General features: G+C 50.6%; 1 protein-coding gene across 1 annotated transcript in view; it reads left to right on the top strand.

Moving 5' to 3' along the window:
* Positions 1 to 16311: 16311 nt before the first annotated feature.
* The window catches only part of GAS7 (growth arrest-specific 7), a 234910-nt gene continuing 231272 nt past the window's right edge, over positions 16312 to 19949 (top strand). The window contains exon 1 of the mRNA XM_011973163.1: positions 16312 to 16426. The gene's annotated coding sequence lies outside the window, so the exon portion shown is untranslated. The remainder of the gene's footprint in view (positions 16427 to 19949) is intronic.

The following is a 19949-nucleotide window of genomic DNA, read 5'->3' as shown; positions in this document are numbered from 1 at the left end:
ATGCATTCACTGAGTACGTGTTTTCATACATTCATGAGTATATGCATTCACTGAGTATGTGTTTTCATACATTCATGAGTATATGCATTCACTGATTACATGTTTTCATACATTCATGAGTACATGTTTTCATAGATCATGAATACACATATTCACTGAGTGCATGTTATATATTCATGAGTACATGTATACATACATGCAGGAATATAGGAATACATGAAACTTTGTTTTGTCTTGTTTTTTTGAGACAGAGTCTCGCTCTGTCATCCAGGCTGGAGTGCAGTGGTGTGATCTTGGCTCACTTCAATCTCCACCTCCCAGATTCAAGCGATTCTTGTGCCTCAGCACCCCGAGTAGCTGGGATTACAGGCATGTGCCACACGCCTGGCTAATTTTTGTATTTTTGGTAGAGACAGGGTTTTGCCATGTTGGCCAGGCTGGTCTCAAACTCCTGACCTCAAGTGATCCGCCTGCCTTGGCCTCCCAGAGTGCTGGGATTACAGGCATGAGCCGCCACACCCTGCCCAGGAATACATGCGACTTTGATGTTCTGATTGCTAACCTAAACAATGTTGACTGTAATTATCAGGCCTCCCTGTGTTCAGAAACATGAAGTTTAGGTGGGAAAGTAAAACTCAGTAATCACAGGTAAACAGAGACCAAGTAAGCGCTGCTCTTCGAGGCCTAGATATAGCTGTGGCAAGAGGCACGCTGGGGAGGAAGAAAAGTTCTGGGTAACCTGGAGGGGTCAGGGAGAAGTTTCAGAATGTACTTGTGGCCTTGGCTTGGGTGTGGAAGTAATAGCAAACTCTGCAAGATACCTTTTATTTTTTGATAACAGCTTTATGGAGTTATAATTTGCATACCATTCAATTCACCCCTGTAAAGTGTATAAATCAGTGGGTTTTAGTGCATTCATGGAGTTGTGCAACCATTACCATCGTCAATTTTAGAACATCTCCAGCACCTCAAAAAGAAACGCCATGCCCATTAGCAGTCACTTTCCGTTCCCCCCAAACCACGCCTTCCTTAGGCAGCCACTTATCTATTTCCATCTGTATAGATTTGCCTATTCTGGGGATCGCTTATAAATAGAACGATACAATATGCGGCCTTTTGTGTCTGGCTTGTTTCACTTAGCAGAATGTTTTTGAGGCTCTTTCTCCTTGTAGCATGTATTAGGACTTCATTTCTTTTTATTTCTGAATAATAGTTCATTGGTATGGATAGATCATGTTTTGTTTATTTGCTCATCAGTTGCTGGGCATCATTTGGGTGGTTTCTACTTTTTGGCTCTTTAGGAGGGATCCTGGTATGAACGTTTGTGTACATGTTTTTGGGTAGATGTGTGTTTTTAATTTTCTTGGATATATATCCAGGAGTGGAATTGCTGGGTCACCTGGTAACTATGTTTAACCTTTTGAAGAACGGCCAGGCAGTTTTCCTAAGCTGCTGCACCACCAGGATCGTATGAGGGCTCCAATTCCTCCATGTCCTTGACAACATTTGTTATTATCTTTTTTTTTTTTTTTTTTTTTAAATCATAGCTGTTCTAGTGGGTGTGAAGTGGTATCTCACTGTGGTTTTAATTTGCATTTCCCTGAAGACTACTGGTGTTGGCTGCCCGTCTTTTCTTGTGCCTTATTGACCATTCATGGCTTTTTTTTTTTTTGAGGCTGAACCTCGCTCTGTCATCCAGGCTAGAGTGCAGCGGCATGATCCTGGCTCACTGCAACCTCTGCCTCCTGAGTTCAAGAGATTCTCCTGCCTCAGCCTCCTAAGTAGCTGGGATTACAGGCTCGTGCCACCATGCCTGGCTAATTTTTGTATTTTTAGTAGAGACGGGGTTTCACCATATTGGCCAGGCTGATCTCGAACTCCTGACCTCGTGATCCACCTGCCTCGGCCTCCCAAAGTGCTGGGATTACAGGCATGAGCCACGGCGCCCGGCCTCATGTATCTTCTTTAGAGAGAGGTCTACTTAGAGCCTTTGCCCGTTTTGTAATTGAGTTACATTATAAGTGTCTTTTAATTATTGGGCTGTACGTGTTCTTTATATATTCTAGATAAAAGTCCCTTATCAGATACCTGGTTTGCAAAAATTTTCTCTCATTCTGTGGTTTGTCTTTTCACTTTCTTAATGATGTCCTTTGAAACACAAAAGTTAGTAATTTCAATGAAGACCAGTTTACCAATTTCTTCCTTTGATTCCTTGTGCTTTTGGTGTCATAGCTATGAAGCCATTACCTTGTCTAAGTTATCTCTCGTCGCAGCAGTTCGTTGAATAGATGGTCCTCTCCTGCAGTGAATGTTCTTGGCATTTTTGTCTTCCAGGCTTCTCTTACCTGTGTTATTGATTTAAGTCAAAGGGTGAGAGAGTGTCTTCTCATGTGTGTCTGCTGACCCACAGGGAGATACCAAATCAATCAGGATCGTTTAGGTTAAAAGATCATTTGGTTTGGAATTTGAACAAAGAAAAAACAGGCCGGGTGCAGTGGCTCATGCCTGTAATCCCAGCACTTTGGGAGGCTGAGGCGGGCGGATCACGAGGTCAGGAGATCAAGACCATCCTGGCTAACACAGTGAAACCCCGTCACTACTAAAAATACAAAAAATTAGCGGGGTGTGGCGGTGGGTGCCTGTAGTCCCAGCTCCTTGGGAGGCTGAGGCAGGAGAATGGCGTGAACCTGGGAGGCGGAGCTTGCAGTGAGCCGAGATCGTGCCACTGCACTCCAGCCTGGGTGACAGAGTGAGACTCCATCTCAAAAAAAAAAAAAAAAAAAGAAAAAGAAAAACAATCACTTAAAGTTTTCACTGAAAATGAAAACAGTCAGTAAATGTTGTTGCATAAATATAAGTAATGAAATGCAGGGTTTTATGTTCTGGCCTAGTTAAGGGGGTAAGAGGGGGAGGCATTTGGCCTCAGCTAGCTTTGGAATTCAGTGATCTGTGGATTGATAGTCAGAACTGATTGTATCAAGTATGGGAGCCCGGGCTGTGGGTTTGTGGGTCTCCCATCCATCCCTCCCGTCCACTCCCTCTAATGGCTCCTGGGAGCAGCCGGAGGTCAGCGCAGGGACAGCCAGGCAGAGGGAACAGTCGTCTGTGGACTCTCCACAAGTTGTTTCTTGGCCTTGATTTAGGAAGGGGATTAGGAAATTGTTTCCTCTCGAAGTCTCCACCACAGAGTGGAATCCTGGAGCGCTGTGGCCTCCACCTCGCATGTGTGGGTTGGGCACTGGAGCCGCCCCGGAACTGCTGGTGTGGGCTGGGGAGGATGCACGCATGGCCTCCGTGTGTGACTCGGGGGCCCCAGCCGGGGCAGGGCCGAGCGCTGGCTCCCAGGCCTGGCTGGGCTCCCTGGAAACTGGACTGAATCCCTCGCCGGCTCTGCCTCTCCTCGGAGTCCACCCAAGCTGAACGCCTGAGAGCGGAGGATTAGCTAAGCCCCAGATGTTTAGGGGTCTGACTCAGTGTGTGTGTGTGCGCGCTCCGTTGAGAGCTTATGTGGCCCGAGTGGTGGTCCTGGAATTTGCTCAGATCTTTGCGCAGGTTCTGGTGTTTAATCAGCATTTCCAAGGAGATGCTTAGGATTCCAGGATTTACTCAGAGATTCCTCTCCTAGTCCACTTAGGCCGGTTGAGGCTTGCCCAGTCTCAGGGGTTTAGGGGGACAGATACTGGGGTCGGTTCATAACCTTGGAGGGGGCCTTCTGCCCCTGCTTTCCATCAGAGCCCTGGAATCGGGGGATTTTCTGCGCAAGGTCTGGTGTTTTCCTGGTTGAGATTAGCATCTTTAAAATTAAAATTCTTGCATGAGGATTGTGTCCTGCAGCCCTGAGTCAGTCCCTCTGTGAGTGCACAGCTGTACTACGTTCAGGGGTGCTGGGTGGGACTGTTTGATGAGGTGCTGGGGCAAAGAAAAATGAAGCGTTCCCCACAAGAACTCGAGCCCAGGTCTCCTCCAGGCCATGGAGCCGGTGTACAATAGTCCCGGCCGCCGGACCTGCTCGTCCCCAGCTGGCAGACTCACTTCCTGGGCCATGTTTGGTTCATCTTTACACAGCAGGTTGTGCAAAAGTGAGAGGGCAACATGGGGCCCCTGGAAACCGGGCGTCTTGAGGAGGGGCTCATGGAAGCACTGCTTTCTTCTTCCCAGGGCTTCCTGTTAACCCAGTGTCCAGAGCCACGGAAGGTTAAACTATCTTGATTTAGGCCTCAAGATGCAGGGAGCATCAGCCGGTCATTGGGAACACATGGCCAGCTGGAAATCCACACTCTCCCAGTTGTGTAATGTTGCCAATTGATTTAAACTAACAACAACAACAAACAATGTAAGGTGCTGGCCAGCACCGACCGGCGTGCTGGATCCAACCTTCCGGCCAGTAAACAGCCTGCACTCACACCCAGGTTTCTACACTCCCAGCCTCTGGTGCAATCTCCCTTCAAGGATACCAGGACTCTCTAGGGGAAGAAACAGAGACCCAGAGAGGTTAAGAAAGGTCACACAGCTTAAGCGGCAGAGCTGGGGTTTGAAGCCAGAACTGTCTGCTGTGCTGTCATTGGAACTTGAGTCAGAGTCGGCTTGGTTCCGGAGCATAGGCTCTTCCCCGTGCTGCACGCTGGGATTGGCTCCTAACCCTCAAGAGAGGGCTGTTAACAAGTGAGTGGCTTCGCTGAATTCTGGAGACTTCTCAGGAACAGGAGGCAGATTTTGAGAGAGTGTTTGTGTGTGGGTGTGTGAGTGTGTGTGCGCATGCGTGTGAGAGTGTGTGTGTGAGCGCGTGAGTGTGAGAGTGCATCTGTGTGAGTAAACGTGTCAGAGTGTGTGTGTGGGTGTGAGAGTGTGAGATGTACACGTGTGTGTGAGTGTGTGGGTGAGTGTGAGAGTATGAGAGTGTGTGTGTGTGTGGTGGGTGACTGCGTGAGAGTGTGACTGAAAGTGTGTGTGTGAGTGAGCATGTGTGCGTGTGTGTGCATGTGTGTGCAAGTGTGAGTGTGAGCGTGGGTGTGTGTGCATGTGTGTGTGAGTGTGTGTGTGTGTGAGTGTGTGTGTGTGTGCGAGTGTGTGAGAGCGAGTGTGAGCATGGGTGTGTGTGCATGTGTGTGTGTGAGTGGGTGGGTGTGTGTGTGAGTGTGTGTGTGTGAGTGGGTGGGTGTGTGTGTGAGTGTGTGTGAGAGTGTGTGCGTTTGCCATGCGCACATTCATGTGCATGTGACGTCTCTTCCCCTCACACCATTCATTAAGAGTTTCTTCCCTGAGAACCCCAGGGAGTTCCAGGAGAACAGACAGGGTGAGAGCAAATACTTTCTCCTGTCTGAGAAGCAATTCCCCCGTTTAATCCTTCCCCTTCCTTGAGTCCCTGGGACAATCACTGGTGGAGATTTGGTGGCCAGGGAACCCAAATAGTGTGGCCACCACCCCCGACCCCTGCTGTGGGTCCCTGGCAGGTCAGAGGGCTGCTCTGCGATGGGGGGCCAGGCTTCGTATTGCACAGATGGGCAGCACCCGTGGTGGTCAGAACACACGTGGAGCCAGCCTTGTCCAGGTCTCTCTGGCTCTGCTGATTCCAAGTCTGTTACATGAATCGGGGTGGCTGTATGTGAGGGTAGAGAAGAGTGGAAGGGAAGTGTTTATATAAATAACACAGGGTGGAGGGGCTTCTAAAAGATTTACTAGCTAAATATTTTCCGGATGTTTTAATCATCCTTTAAGGTCCTTCCAGAGGAAGGCTAAACAAGACTTAGTCTAATTCCCCCAGTGGCCAGTGGCTCCCACCCACAACTGACCCCGTCATACCTGGGCCTCATTCCCTATACCACCCCACCCTCTTCCCTCCTCATCTCCCCATCACCCTTTACTCCCCTCTTTCATCCAACTGGGAAAGAAAGAACAATCTCCATTTTGTCCTTTTGTGATCATATTATACACACAATTGTTTGATCTGTGTTTTTTGTTGTTGTTTTCTTTTGTTTTTTTGTTTTTTTTTTTACGATGGAGTTTCACTCTTGTCGCCCAGGCTGGAGTGCAATGGCGCCATCTTGGCTCACGGCAACCTCCGCCTCCCGGGTTCAAGCGATTCTCCTGCCTCAGCCTCCTGAGTAGCTGGGATTACAGGCGCCCACCACCACGCCCAGCTAATTTTTGTATTTTTAACAGAGACAGGGTTTCACCATGTTGGCCAGGCTGGTCTTGAACTCCTGACCTTAGGTGATCCACCCGCCTCAGCCCCCACCAACTGCTGCGATTACAGGCATGAGCCACCGTGCCCGGCCCCACGCTGCTCTTTAGAAAGGTTGTACCAGTTTAAAGTCCTTCAGAATACCCAGTGCCCCATTCGCTGGCTAAGCCTGGCATTTGCAGGCCAAAAGAGAGCCAGCAAATCATGAGATCTGTTGCCACCTGCAAATGGTGTGCTGTGGGAGATGGGCAGGCCAGAGCCCCGATCTGCCAGTGGGGATGTGTGTGCACATGTGGAGTGTCTAGGATGTCTGGGCTCCTTCCTTTGGGATGCGGTGAGGAACTGTGTTGTGGAGGCTGCACTTTCCTGTAGGAGCCTGTCCCATGGGGTCCCTCCCGGGAATGAGTGTGTGAGTTTCTGGTCAGGCCTCAGAGGCTCAAGTCTTGCAGAGTGAGGGAGGGGCAGTTTGCACTGGGCTCTAGACGCTCATTTCCATGTCCACCTTTTCAGCCTGGCCTTTTCTTGTTGAGGGCTTGTGCAAGGCCCCGCCACGAGGGGCTGGTTGGAGCTGGGAGCCGCGCGGGGAGCCTGCCCTGGCACAGTGGCGGCTCTGTTTCCCACTCCACCTCCTCAGGGGCCCCCATTCACGGGAAGGAGAGTCACACATTCCCCCTTGAGATAAGAATAGAGCACGACTGTGCCCCAGGACAGAGTCCAGCTTCTTCAGCCAGCCCTGCGAGGCCTGGCAAGGGCTCCCAGATGGTACTGGCATGAGTGGGCCCTGGCTGCCTGCCCCACTGGCCTTTTGTGCATTGTGCGGTCCGGACACTGGCTACAGTGTGTGTCTGTCCGGGGCGCCCTCCAGGAAACCCACTGTCTCCAGGCTCTGCTGAGGATGGAGAGGCTTGTCCTCAAATCAGCTGTTTCAGGGCTCTGCTGCGCCCCTCCTCTTACCTGTGGGCCTCAGACTCCAACCTCCCTGCCTTGATTCCTCCAGCCACTGCTGTCTGTTTCTGGACGGGCAGAATGGAGCCCACGCTTGTGCGGGGAGCAAGCTCTAGGTGAGGGCTGGTGGCTGGATGTTGAAGACAGCAGCCTGGGGACCCCAAAGGCACCGAGAGATAATGAACAGGACCAGTAGGGGCCACAGATTGTTTGAGTGATGATCAGAGTTTTGAGGCGTTCACCCTTAGCCCTGCCTGTGTCTGAGGCTCAAGATGGAACAGCTGAGAGTCAGATCAACAGCAGGACTGGACCAGGCAAGAGGCACGGGTGCATTCTGGCTGCTCTTGGAATCATTCTGGGTGACCTCTAATGCACTTTCCAGCCTTCACATTCTAGGGTGAGGCTTCTGGAAGTGTGGTCCCTGGACCAGTGGCAACAGAATCAGCATCTCCTGGGAACTCGCTGGATGGAGCTGTATATTCCCAGGTCCTGCCCCAGACCTGCTGTCTCAGAGCCCGGCAGTGGAGCCCAGCTACCTGTGTTTTAACATGCTCTGGACCACAGCTCTAAATAGGATAAAAAACAATGCTTTCCAGAGTCTGACAGGTGACTCCAGTGAGTCTTGAGGACCACCACAACCTGGAGAACATATGCCTTACCTGAAGACCGGATGCAGTGGCTCATGCCTGGAATCCCAGCACTTTGGGTCGGCCAAGGCAGGCCGATGGCTTGAACGCAGGAGTTTGAGACCAGCCTGGGCAACATGGCGAGACCGCGTCACCTCAAAAAACTAAAAAAATTAGCCAGGCGTGGTGGTGTGCACCTGTAGTCCCAGCTACTTAGGAGGCTGAGGTGGGAGGATTGCTTAGAACCCAGGAGGTTGAGGCTATAGTGAGTCATGATCACGCCGCTGCACTCCAACCTGGGTGACAAAGTGAGACTTTTGAGATGCTGTCTCGTAATAAATAAATAAAATATATAAAAGCTTTATTTTATTTGTTTTATGTTTACACATGGGGTCTCCCAGCCAGCCTTAAAAAAAGATCTTCAGCTTGTACTTTTCTAGGTATTTCAGTTAATTCTACAACTGTCTGAGGTAGTGTTTCGGGTTTATGGGTAAACAAACCAAGGCTCCGTGGAGGTAAATAACTTGCTATATGGAGGAGTTGTGATTGAAAGCTGAGGCTTTTCACCACAAGTGGGGGTGAGGGTTTCAACCCCCCTCTGTATGGTTGTTAATCGAACCAGCAGTCAGCCACGGGGCCAGGGAGGGCGAGGCTCCTGCTCGGGAGTTGTTGAGTTGGGTCCCAGGTGGCCGTTCTCACTTAGTTCTGAGAAAATGGGTGTGTTTTTGAGTGTTTGGATACGGCCATCACATAAACTGACTGTTTGGGAGAGAGCCTGGAATGGAGGCTCTCTGGGTCCCGATCTCAGCGTGCACATGTCTGGGAGGGGAGAGGAAGGATGAGGGTTTCTAGAAGATCCTGGCATGGCCACTGGCTAAAGACAAAGCTCTGTTTGCAGCCCCTCAGTGGGAGGGAAGGATGAGTGAGAACACAGGGGCTGGCCGGTTTGGGGGCCTTAGAAGCATCATCTCCTGCATGGGTACCACTGGTGTGCACAGATGAAAGTGTGCTTTCAGGAGACGCAGGTCACACTGGATGAGGAGGACTGAGTTGTGTCCTCCCTCTGTTTACACCTCCTTGGTGATGGTGCCGATGCCATTCTGGGCCTTGGTGTGTGCTGTTTGAGTGTGGAAGTTGTAGAGCTGGCCTTTGGATTGTGCCTCAGTGCCCTTGTTGGAGGCGAGGCACGTGTTTTTGGAGGCTCCAGGTCGCCTAGGCCCACTGCCTTCCAAAGTCCCCAATGAGAACTGGTCTCAGTGGTTTCTGAGATGACTGTGGGAGGGGGCGCATTCCATGCTGGGGTGCTGGTGGCACCCAGGAATCTTGTGAGTTTCTGAGACTTGGTTGGGAGGCATGGGGCTGGGGAAGCCCAAGGGAGAGGTTGATGGGGAACAGGGAAGCGTGCTGGGTGGTCTGAGGTTGTATCTTCAATACTGCATGCTTTTACTTATTTCCTCAACCCACAGGTGAGCATATCATTTTATGGGTGGAGAGAATATTTAAAAACAGATCTGTTGATTCAGGAGCATTTAATAATAATAGATAGTATTTACATAATATGATTTTCCAGACACTGGCCTAAGCACTGCACCTTCATTCCCTCATTTAGTCCTCACAATAGACCTGTAAGTAGTATTCTTATGTCTGTTTTACACATGGGGAAACTGAGGCACGGAGCAGTTTAATTTCCCCAATGTCACCCAGCCAGTGATTAGCAGAACCCAGCCATCTCTCTCCAGAGCCCAAGTTCTTTTTTTTTTTTTTTTTTTTTTGAGGCACCGTCTTGCTCTGTTGCCTAGGCTGGAGTGCAATGGTGCGATCTTGGCTCACTGCAATCTCCGCCTCCCGGGTTCAAGCGATTCTCATGCCTCAGCCTCCCAAGTCACTGGGACTACAAGTGCACACCACCACGCTGGGCTAATTTTTGTATTTTTAGTAGAGACGGGGTTTCACCATTTTGGCCAGGCTGGTCTCACACTCCTGACCTCAGGTGATCCACCCGCCTCGGCCTCTCAAAGTGTTGGGATTACAGGCATGAGCCACTGTGCCTGGCCTACAGCCCAAGTTCTTAACCACTGGCCGCTGTATATATTCCAATCATTTGCACCCCAGCCAGTAGAGAGGAGATGGAGGACTGTCGCAGCTCCTGCAGCTCTGCCACTACTCCCATCCGAGACTCATCTGCATGCCCAGTTGGGGGTTCCAGTAGGCCTTTTGCTTTCATGTGGCACTTGTAAAGGAAGGAAATGGTGACAAAGAATGAGAGAAGGGGTGGGGACAGGTGCCGTAGCTGCCATTCTCCACCCTCCTTCTCACTAGCTGCCTGCCGTTTCGGTGGGCGCCCTTTCTCTCCCCCAGCTGCCCATGTGGGAAGCTGTTGGAGTGCAGAGGCTCCTGAGCAGCTCTCCTGAGAATCTTTACTGTGCTTTTTTTTTTTTTGAGACAAAGTCTCGCTCTTGTCCCCCAGGCTGGAGTGTGATGGCACGATCTTGGCTCACTGCAACCTCCGCCTCCCGGGTTCAAGCGATTCTCCTGCCTCAGCCCCCTGAGTAGCTGGGATTACAGGCACCTGCCACCATGCCTGGCTAGTTTTGGTATTTTTAGTAGAGATGGGGTTTCACCATGTTGGCCAGGCTGGTCTTGATCTCCTCACCTCAGGTGATCCATCTGCCTCAGACTCCCTTCACTGTGCTTTTGAGAACAGATCTTCTACTCATATTCTTAGGACTGAGTCCTGGTCTCGTGGAACCATTTGTGGGAGACTCAGTAGGAGAACCAGGAGGAAAGGCAGTGGCCCCCCCATCCTCTACAGCTAACACTCTGGCTGCTTTCAAATCCTCCCAACTTTGGAGGAAGATGAGAGCGGAACCGTTTCTGCAAGAGTGGAGGGAGGTGGCCGGTGGCTGGCCTGGCTCCTGGGGGCCGCACCTTCTCTTGGTAGCTGTGTCTTCTACTGGGGCCTGGACCAGCACTTCCAGCTGGACATGGAGTGGGAAGAGATGGGCGGGTCCAGAGCCCGGGGATTGTCATGGGGGACATGCCTTGCATTTCTTCCCTGCAGGAAAAGCCTTGGTGCTCTGCTTGTTAGCAGTCCTGCCTGTGGTTAGCACTTCCGAAAGCGAGTGCCAGCTTGTGGTCAGAGGCTTGAGCTGCCAAACAGGTTTGGCCTCCTGGTGTGCCTGGGTGTGACATCCTCTTCTGCTCTTCCTCTGTCCCCAGGCTGCCTGGCTCTGGGCGGGAGCATAGTCAGGCAAAAGGAACCAAACTCGCCCAGCAGGTGCTTGGATCAGCACTACGAGGAGAAGACAGCCTGAAGGACCCACTTGTTGGGCTTGGTGCTTGTAGAGAAGATATGCTGGGTCTGAAGCATGGAATGTCAAGTTAACTGAGGAGGCCTAACACCAGCAGGTGCTTTGGGGTGGCACCAGGCAAGGTCTGAGGACAATGGGCAGCTTCTAGAAAAACCGTTGAGCTGTGGTTTCCCGCAGCTGAGAAGACAGCAGTTCTAACTATTCAGGGTGTGGTGTGTTGGGAGAGGAAGGAGGTGAGAAGTGGGCCTTGGACCTTGAACAAGAATCAAGGACAGTCTTGGGAGGATCCCCCAGCTTGTTGAGCGTGTTTTGTCGTGATTGCCTTGGTCGTAGGAATCCCCTGAGACGGGGAGCTCCTGCTGTTTCATAATCTTTCTATAATTAGTTGTCTTAACCTCTGTCTCCTTAAATAAAATGTCAGCTTCATGAGAGCGCTGAGGGCCTGGGGCAGGCCCTTGGTGAGCACTAAGTAACTGCTTAATGAAGGAATAAATCAATACAGTGAGCAGAAGAGCTAGAAAGATCTTTAGCAAGGGTAACATCTTGAACTCTGTAAAATTGCCACCTACGCTCCAGTCTACCCTGAACTCCTGATTCCCCTTACCATGTTCTCTTCCCCCCATCACCTTCTGATATTCTTTAGAATTCACTTTTTTATTGTGTTTAGTGTCTGCTCCCCATAACCCGTTCCTACCTCATGCTGGAGCCATCGCTCCAGGAAAGCAAAGGTGTATTTCCCTTCTGCCTTTTTCACTGATATGCCCCCCGCCCCAAATACCTAGAAACAGAGCCTGGCACGTGGTATATGCTCCATAAGTATTTGTCAAATGAATGAATGGCTGAAAGCGCCCGGGAAGCACTCAGCAGTGCCATCTGTCCCTGGGAATCCTCTTGTAGTGCGTGTCACCATGTGAGCACGTGTATGTTGTGCTGGTGTCCAGTGGGAGGGGAACACTTGCCTCCTCTGGGAGATGCCACACAGGCTGGTCACCTGCCCTGGCCCTGCTTGGTCCTCATGGTTAACAGGGCCCCTGAGGTAGGACCACCTCCCTGATAAGTTAAGACAGCTCAGAGATACACAAGGGATTTTTTTTTTTTTTTTTTTTTTTGGAGACAGAGTCTCACTCTGTCGCCCAGGCTGGAGTGGAATGGTGCAATCTCTGCCTCCCGGGTTCAAGTAATTCACCTGCCTCAGCCTCCTGGGTAGTTGGGATTACAGGCGCCCACCATCACGCCCGGCTAATTTTTGTATCTTTAGTAGAGGGGTTTCGCCATGTTGGCCAGGCTGGCCTCAAACTCCGGACCTCCAGGGATCCGCCAGCCTCGGCCTCCCAAAGTGTTGGGATCACAGGCACGAGCCACTGCGCCCGGCCCACGAGGGCTTTTTGGAATTGACTGGCAGGGCAGTGAGGGCCCCCAGGACAGGCCGGAGAGGCTGACCAGGTAGTGATTGGAGCTGTTCACAGATGAGGATTTCGAGCCTGTGGTTGGGCTGCATTCCAGAATCCAGCTGTGCTCCCATGACTTCCTTCCCACCTTATGGGCTGTGAGAAGTGGAAAAAATGCCTGGCTGAGAAACAGGGCTCAGGCGAAATCCCTGTTTATTCCATCTCTATCATCTTGTCTTCCAACGAGTGCCTGACTTAGAAATGTAATCCCGGGTGGTCTTGGCTGTCTCCACGCCCTGAAGAGCAACAGGGTCCTGGTGCTGCCTGTTACCCTCAGGGAAAAGTGCAGACCCAAGCAGATCTAGCTGCGTCCTTGACATCTCACTCATCCTGTGCAGTACACAGTTGCCTAGCCCAGGTCTGGGCTACTGTGGCTTCTCATAGCTCAGCAAATGGCTCGTTTGTCCTTCTAGCTGCTGGAGGCAAAAGCCTTGACTCCCCTTTCTTTCTCACATTCCACATTCAGCATGTTGACAATGCAGGCTGGCCCTTCCTGCAAAACAGATCTTTAAACATAGGATCACTTCTCACCACCCCACCACTGTAGTTTTGGACTGAGCCACAGCTGCCACTACAATGCTGCTGGGCTGTTGCAGGTGCCTCCTGGCTGCTCTGCTGTCCTCTAGTCTGCTGTTTTCACAGGAAGGGTCTGATTGTATCATGTTTCTGCTTACCACAGTCCAGCGGTGCCCCATGTCGGCAGAGTGAAGCTGCGGAAGCCCTACAGTGGCTGACGTGCTACGTAATTGGGTCCCCATTACCGTCCTGACCTCAGCACCTGCTCCTCCCTGCTCGTCTCACTCCTGTGTTGCTCCTGCATCTGTCCTCCACCCTCCATGGTGTTTCTTTAAATATTCCAGGCGTGCTTCCTCATCAGGGCCTTTGCAGCCCAACTCCCCTGTGGGAGCTGAGTAATGGTCCCCTGAAGATGTCTACCTTCTAATCTCTGGAGCCTGTGAATATGTTACCTTCTGTGGCAGATGGGACTTTGCAGGTGTGATTAAGTTGAGGACCGGAGATGGGGAGATAATCCTGGATTATCCACGTGGGCCCGGTGTAAGCCAAGGGTCCTTACGAGAAGGAGGCAGGAAGGCCAGAGTCAGTGTTAGGAGATGTGATGTTGGAAGCAAGAGGCTGAGTAATGGGAGGAAGGGGCCGAAAGCCAAGGAATGTGGGTGGGCTCCAGAAGCTGAGAAAGGCAAAGAAATGGATTCTTTCCTAGAGCCTCCAGGAGGAACCAGCCAGCCCTGCAGATATCTTGACGTTAGCCGGGTGAAACCCATTTCAGACTTTTGACCTCCAGAGCTGTAAGAGAATAAATTTTTGTTGTTTGAAGTCCCTTAGTTTATGGGAATTTGTTACAGCAGCCTCAGGATATGAATAGACCCCTTTATCTCCTTGATGTCTCTCACTCACTCTGGCAGACCCACCCCTTTACTGTGCTCTATTTTTTCTTTCCCTCCCCATCATTTATCACCTTCCAGCAAAACTGGATCATTGGCCTGTCTGTCTGGCTTGCTGTGGGTTATGTATCTCCCCTGCTAGAATGTAAGCTCCCTTAGGCACGGATCTTTGTCCTGTTAACTGATGTATTCCAGTATCGAAACCTGTGTCTGGTGTATAAGAGGTGTTCAAGAAACATGTGTCGAATAAACGAATGAATGAATATGAATGAATGATTCCTTGGTCTGGAATGCCTTCTCTTCCCATCCTTTCTGCCAGCTGTCCTCTAAGTCCACTTCAGACCCCCCAAGAGCTCTCCTGTAAGTGACTTCCCTGGCAGGATACGGGTGGTGCTATCTGCTGGTCACCTTTCCTGCACACCCGGTGGCTGTGAGCAGCCCGGCCAGTTGCAGAGACCCACTCTGCCCAGGGCACTCTCCTTCAGCTTGCATTCTCTGGGGTAAGCCCTGCAACAGCCAGGTACTCTGGGGAGCATTCCTTTTGTTCCGTGCATTTCTTACAGATGAGTATTGTCAGAGTCTAAGGGACCCAGTTGATTTCTAAACCCAACTTTTTTTTTTTTTTTTTGGAGATAGAGTTTCACTCTGTCCCCTAGACTGGAGTGCAGTGGCACAATCTCAGCTCACTGCAACCTCCGCCTCCCGGGTTCAAGCAGTCCTCCTGCCTCAGTCTCCTGAGTAGCTGGGACCACAGGCACACGCCACCGCACTCGGCTAATTTTTGTATTTTTAGTAGAGATGGGGTTTGGCCACGTTGGCCAGGCGGGGTCTTGAACTCCTGACCTCAAATGATTCACTTCCCTTGTCTTCCCAAAGTGCTGGGATTACACTTATGAGCCACCATGGCCGGCCAACCCAACCTCATTTTGATGATGACATGGAGAGGTGAGGGTTCCCACCAAGGTGCTGAGCGAATTTCTAGAGCTTCCAGGTCTCAGAAGTCCTGGTTGGATGATCTGTTTGGGGGAGCTCCTTCTCTCCACTGCCATCCCCAGGGACAGCGTGCCTCACTCGTAGAAGGTACTTAGAATTTGCATGGATATTGGAGCCTTGGAATCTGTCGTGGCTGGGGAGGTTGGTGAGTGGGGCACGGTTTTAAGGGAAGGTATGAGGTTCTCCCCAGGGACTAGAGGTCGAGGAGACCAAAGGATATGTCTTGTTGTTAACAACAGTAGTATGGAGAATGGGGAGTTTGGAAAAAGGAAAGGAAGAAAAGACAAGAAATGGGAATGAGTATGGGCAAGAGTTGTGTGCCCACAATGGGCACCTCATGCTAGGGAACCCCCAAAGACTATGGACACTGCCAAGGAGGGGCAAGGAAGGATGAGAGAGGCCTTCTCTGTGCTGAGGTGTGCTTCCCTGGGGCACAGCTACAGCCTGCAAAGGGTGAACAGTTAGGAACACTTCTTTCTGCCGTCTCCTCTGGGGAGGACACGTTTTGCAACACTTCCTGAGTTGGGGAGGAGGTGATACTTTGCCCCCCACCCTCCTTCAGACTGCTAATGAAGTGTGCTTAGTTATGAACCTACAGCTGTGTTTTTGCAGCGCTCCCCCCGCCTGTGCACCCGCCAGTCCCACTGGGGGCTCCCCTCCCTCCTTCCGTCCCCGGGTCCTTCCCTCTGCTGGCTGGTGACTCACTCAGCTCTTGTGCAACAGCCCAGGCTCTCGCTCAGAGAAGAGCTGTTTTCCTCCATCCCATAAGCCCCCGTCCTGATTTATGTCTTTTCATTTGGGTTAATGCTTTCCACATTTAGGTCTGGAGATTAGCGTGTGGCTCATTGCTGCAACCACCAAAACCCCAGTGCCAGCTTGGGTCTGGCACAGAGAGGCAGCCAGACAGACAGATAGACAGAGGACAGCTTCGAGCATGACCCTCGAAGCCTGTCCGTCTGCAGCTGGCCCAGCCCTGCCAGCCTCCCTGCCCCGGACGCAGAGGCAGAGTAAGGAGGCAGCCCCGACTCCTGGCTTGCCAGAGAATCGTTCTCATGCCAGTTTCCTGTGAAGGGCACGCATCTTGGAATGGTGTGAAGAGGAGATTGCCCCAAGCCTGTGAACTTCTCATTGAGGAAGCTGTGTGTCGGGAAGTGAGAGGCACAAGTTGTAGGGTGTGGAAAAATGCGATCTCTGTGGCTTTCAAAGCTATCACACAACACAGTGTGTGTGTGTGTGTGTGTGTGTGTGTGTGTGTGTGTGTGATTTTTCTCTTCTCTTTAGAACAATAATATTACCTTTGTTGCTATGGCGTTGTTATGGGGGTGGCTAATTGGACGCAGCCCTGATGCTGGCTTGTGTGTGGTGTCCATAGTGATTATCAGACGCAGCCATGGGACCTGCTTTGATTTTCTTCCCTGGAGTGAGAAGCAGGCAGAGGATCGCTCAGTGGTGGCTGCGTATACCCTGCCTTTGGTGGTGGCACCCCAGTCAGAAACGGGACCCTGAGGCTGGGATTTAGGTAAGGGGAGTACCTTTCCAAGGCTTGTTTACAGCTCAGATTTGCAGAGGACCAGGTATCTGGGAACTCCTCTTCTGAGGAACCAGATCGCAGGGCAGCACGCAACGAGGGGCCTGTTGCCTCTTGGGAGCACAGGGCTGCGTGCCCTGGTAACCTGGGCCCACTCACCTGGTAGGCACTGACTTCCTTCCCCGTGAGACTGTAGCATTGATGAAGAAGTGCGTGGTGGCTCATGCCTGTAATCTCAGCACTTTAGGAGGTTGAGGCAGGAGGATTTCTTGAGCCCAGGAGTTTGAGATCAGCCTGGGCAACATAGGGAGACCTCCAACTCTACAAAAAATAGTGAAAAAAAAAAAAAAAAAAGATTAGCCAGGCATGGTGGTATGTGCCTGTAGCCCTGGCTACTCGGGAGGCTGAGGCAGGAGGATCACTTGAGCCCGGGAGGTTGAGGCTGCAGTGAACTGTGATTACACCACTGCACTCCAGCCCTGGACAACATAGCAAGACCCTATCTTGAGAAACAAAAGAGACAGAAGTGTGTTTGGGGGTGTAGTGTAAAATTTTTGTTCAATATGTATACCCAAAAGTATATCTTTGTTAATTTTATACTTATCGAATAGGTAACATATACTCAGGTCTGATATCTGAAAGGTACAAAAAATGTAGAGTGAAAAGTTATTCTCCCTCCTATTCCTGTCCTCAACCTCTCAGTCCCCTTCCACAGAGGCAAACAAGTGATCAGTTTCTTGTGGGTACTTCCAGAAGTAGTCCAGGAATTTCCAAATATGTTTCCATTTATTTTCCTTAACCCAGTTGTTATTTTTCTGAACACAGGTGTCCCGTCTGTACTTCTGCACCTTGCTGCTGCTACTGATGCTTTTGTTAAATCATATAACATACCTTGGAGTTTAGCCAATAGAAAGAGCTTCCTCCTCCTGTTTAATGCCTGCCCCACTCATTTCACCAATGGGCATATAGGTTGCTTCTAATCTTTCCGTGTTACCTTTACCTGTTGCTGCTGTGGATCGCCTGGTATATCCATCATTCCACACGTGGGTGAGTGTCTCTGAAGGGCAAGTTTCTGAGGTTGAAAGGTTGGAGCAAAGAATATATGTGTGTGTAGTTTTGATAGAAAGGCCCAGATTGCCTCTAACAAGACTGTTCTAGCTTACATTTCTGCTAGTAACTAGTAGGAGTGCCTGCTTTCCCTTAGTCTGGCCAGCATCGTGCATTTTCAGATTTTTAAAATTTCTGCATGGAAAAGTTGGTCTTTGCTTTCTGTTGAATTTCTCTCCCATGGCTCCCCGACTCAATTGCAGCCCCCCTGCAGGCGGCGAGTAGATGGGGTCCTTCCCTGCTTCCCTGGGCCATAGGGAGTGGACCCTCAGGGGATCCTCTGTCTTGCAGATCATTCAGTGGACTTGGTCTAGCCTCTCTACAGGCCAGTAGGTTATTTTACACACAGGTCTTAAGGAAAGAATCCTTTGTAACACTTGAATTTTCTACTTGTGATGACACTACTGGACTCCCTTTTCTTTTCTTTTCTTTTCTTTTCATTTTGTTCCATTTCTTTTCTCTTTCTCTCTCTTTCCTTCCTTCCCTTCTTTCTTGCTTCTCTCTCTCTTTTCTTTTCTTTCTTTGTTTTTTTTTTTTTTTGTTTTTGTTTTTGTTTTGTGTTTGAGACATAGTTTCACTCTTGTGGCCCAGACTGGAGCACACCGGCACAATCTCAGCTCACCACAACCTCTGCCTCCCAGGTTCAAGCGATTCTCCTGTTTCAGCTTCCTGAGTAGGTGGGATTACAGGCATGTGTCACCATGCCCGGCTCATTTTGTATTTTTAGTAGAGATGGGGTTTCTCCATGTTGGTCAGGCTGGTCTCGAACTCCTGACCTCAGATGATCCACCCGCCTCAGCCTCCGAAAGTGCTGAGATTACAGGCCTGAACCACCGCACCCGGCTAGACTCCATCTTCTACATGCTACTCCTGTTCTCTTTTCCTGCTGCCCTCCTGTCTCTCATCTCCATCTGCCCCACCTTGCTCCCGCCTGAATCTTCCTCTTGTTTTCCAGTGTTCTGTGTCTTCTGCATCTCACTTTTCCAAAGACAGAATCTTTTCAGTGAGAAGCCCCACCTGGACAAATACCCCTGGAGAGCATCCCTCGCTGGGCGTCTTCGGTCACCTGCTCAAGGATGAATCCAGCGTGGAATTCGATGCGGTGACAGCATCTCTCTCCTCCCAGGTTTTTCTAAGTCAGGGAGCTGGAGGTGAAGCTGTAGCAAAGAATGCCTGGACAGCTGCCCTCAGGCAGCACAGCCCGGTAGACCTCTCTGTGAGGACGGCAGTGTTCTACCTTTGTGATGCCCAATACAGTAGCCACTAACGTGTGGCTGGTGTGACTGCGGAAGTGGTTCTTTCATTCGGATTCATTTATATTGAGGGGCTGTATGTGCCCACTGACGACCATACAGGAGAGCACAGCTCTAAACTGTACACTTTTAGCATGAAAATAAGAGTCTAAGAAGCAGAGTGTATCTGGCCTAGGTTTCCTCAAGTTAAAACACGGCAGCAGTTTTTCATCAGGGTATCCAGGCTCCATGACCTGGTCTAATTTTGGAACTCCTGAATCTCCAGTATTGGAAACACAATTGGGGTTAGGCTGCCAGACCCACCAAGGAGGGTCACAATTCCAACTTGGAATATAGGCTTCCCTTAAAGACTTATTTATTTATTTAGAGACGGAGTCTTGCCCTGTCGCCAGGCTAGAGTGCAGTGGCGCGATCTCGGCTCACTGCAACCTCTGCCTCCTGGGTTCAAGCGATTCTGCTGCCTCAGCCTCCTGAATATATTTCTGTGTGTGCGTGTGTGTGTGTGTGTGTATTTTGAGATGGAATCTCGCTCTGTCACCCAGGCTGGCACAATCTTGGCTCACTGTAAGCTCTGCCTCCCGGGTTCACACCATTCTCCTGCCTCAGCGCCCCGAGTAGCTGGGGCTATGGGTACCTGCCACCACACCCAGCTAATATTTTGTATTTTTAGTAGAGACGGGGTTTCACTGTGTTGGCCAGGATGGTCTCGATCTTCTGTCCTCATGATCTGCCCGCCTCAGCATCCCAAAGTGCTGGGATTACAGGTGTGAGCCACTGTACCTGGCCATTTCTGTATTTGTGGTAGAGATGGGGTTTCACCATGTTGACCAGGCTGGTCTCGAACTCCTGACCTCAAAGGATCCTCCCATCTCAGCCTCCCAAAGTGCTAGGATTACAGGTGCCAGCCACCACTCCCAGCCCCATTAGGGACTTTTGATATCCATAGATGTACACAGCAGGCACTGATGTACGAATTGTGGATACTAAAGCAAACTAGCCCTGTCTAAGTAGAGCATCTTGCGTTATTTTTCTTTTTTAATCGACACGTAATGTTTTACATATCTATGGGATAGGTGTGATGTTTGGTTGCATGTATAAAATGTATAATAATTGTTAAGTCAGGGTATTTGGGATGTCCATCACCTTAGCGTCTG

Source organism: Mandrillus leucophaeus, unplaced genomic scaffold (genome assembly GCF_000951045.1).
Source record: "Mandrillus leucophaeus isolate KB7577 unplaced genomic scaffold, Mleu.le_1.0 Scaffold135, whole genome shotgun sequence".
Classification (NCBI taxonomy): domain Eukaryota; kingdom Metazoa; phylum Chordata; class Mammalia; order Primates; family Cercopithecidae; genus Mandrillus; species Mandrillus leucophaeus.
The sequence above is the reverse complement of the archived record's forward strand: the minus strand, read 5'-3'. Positions and strand labels throughout refer to the sequence as shown.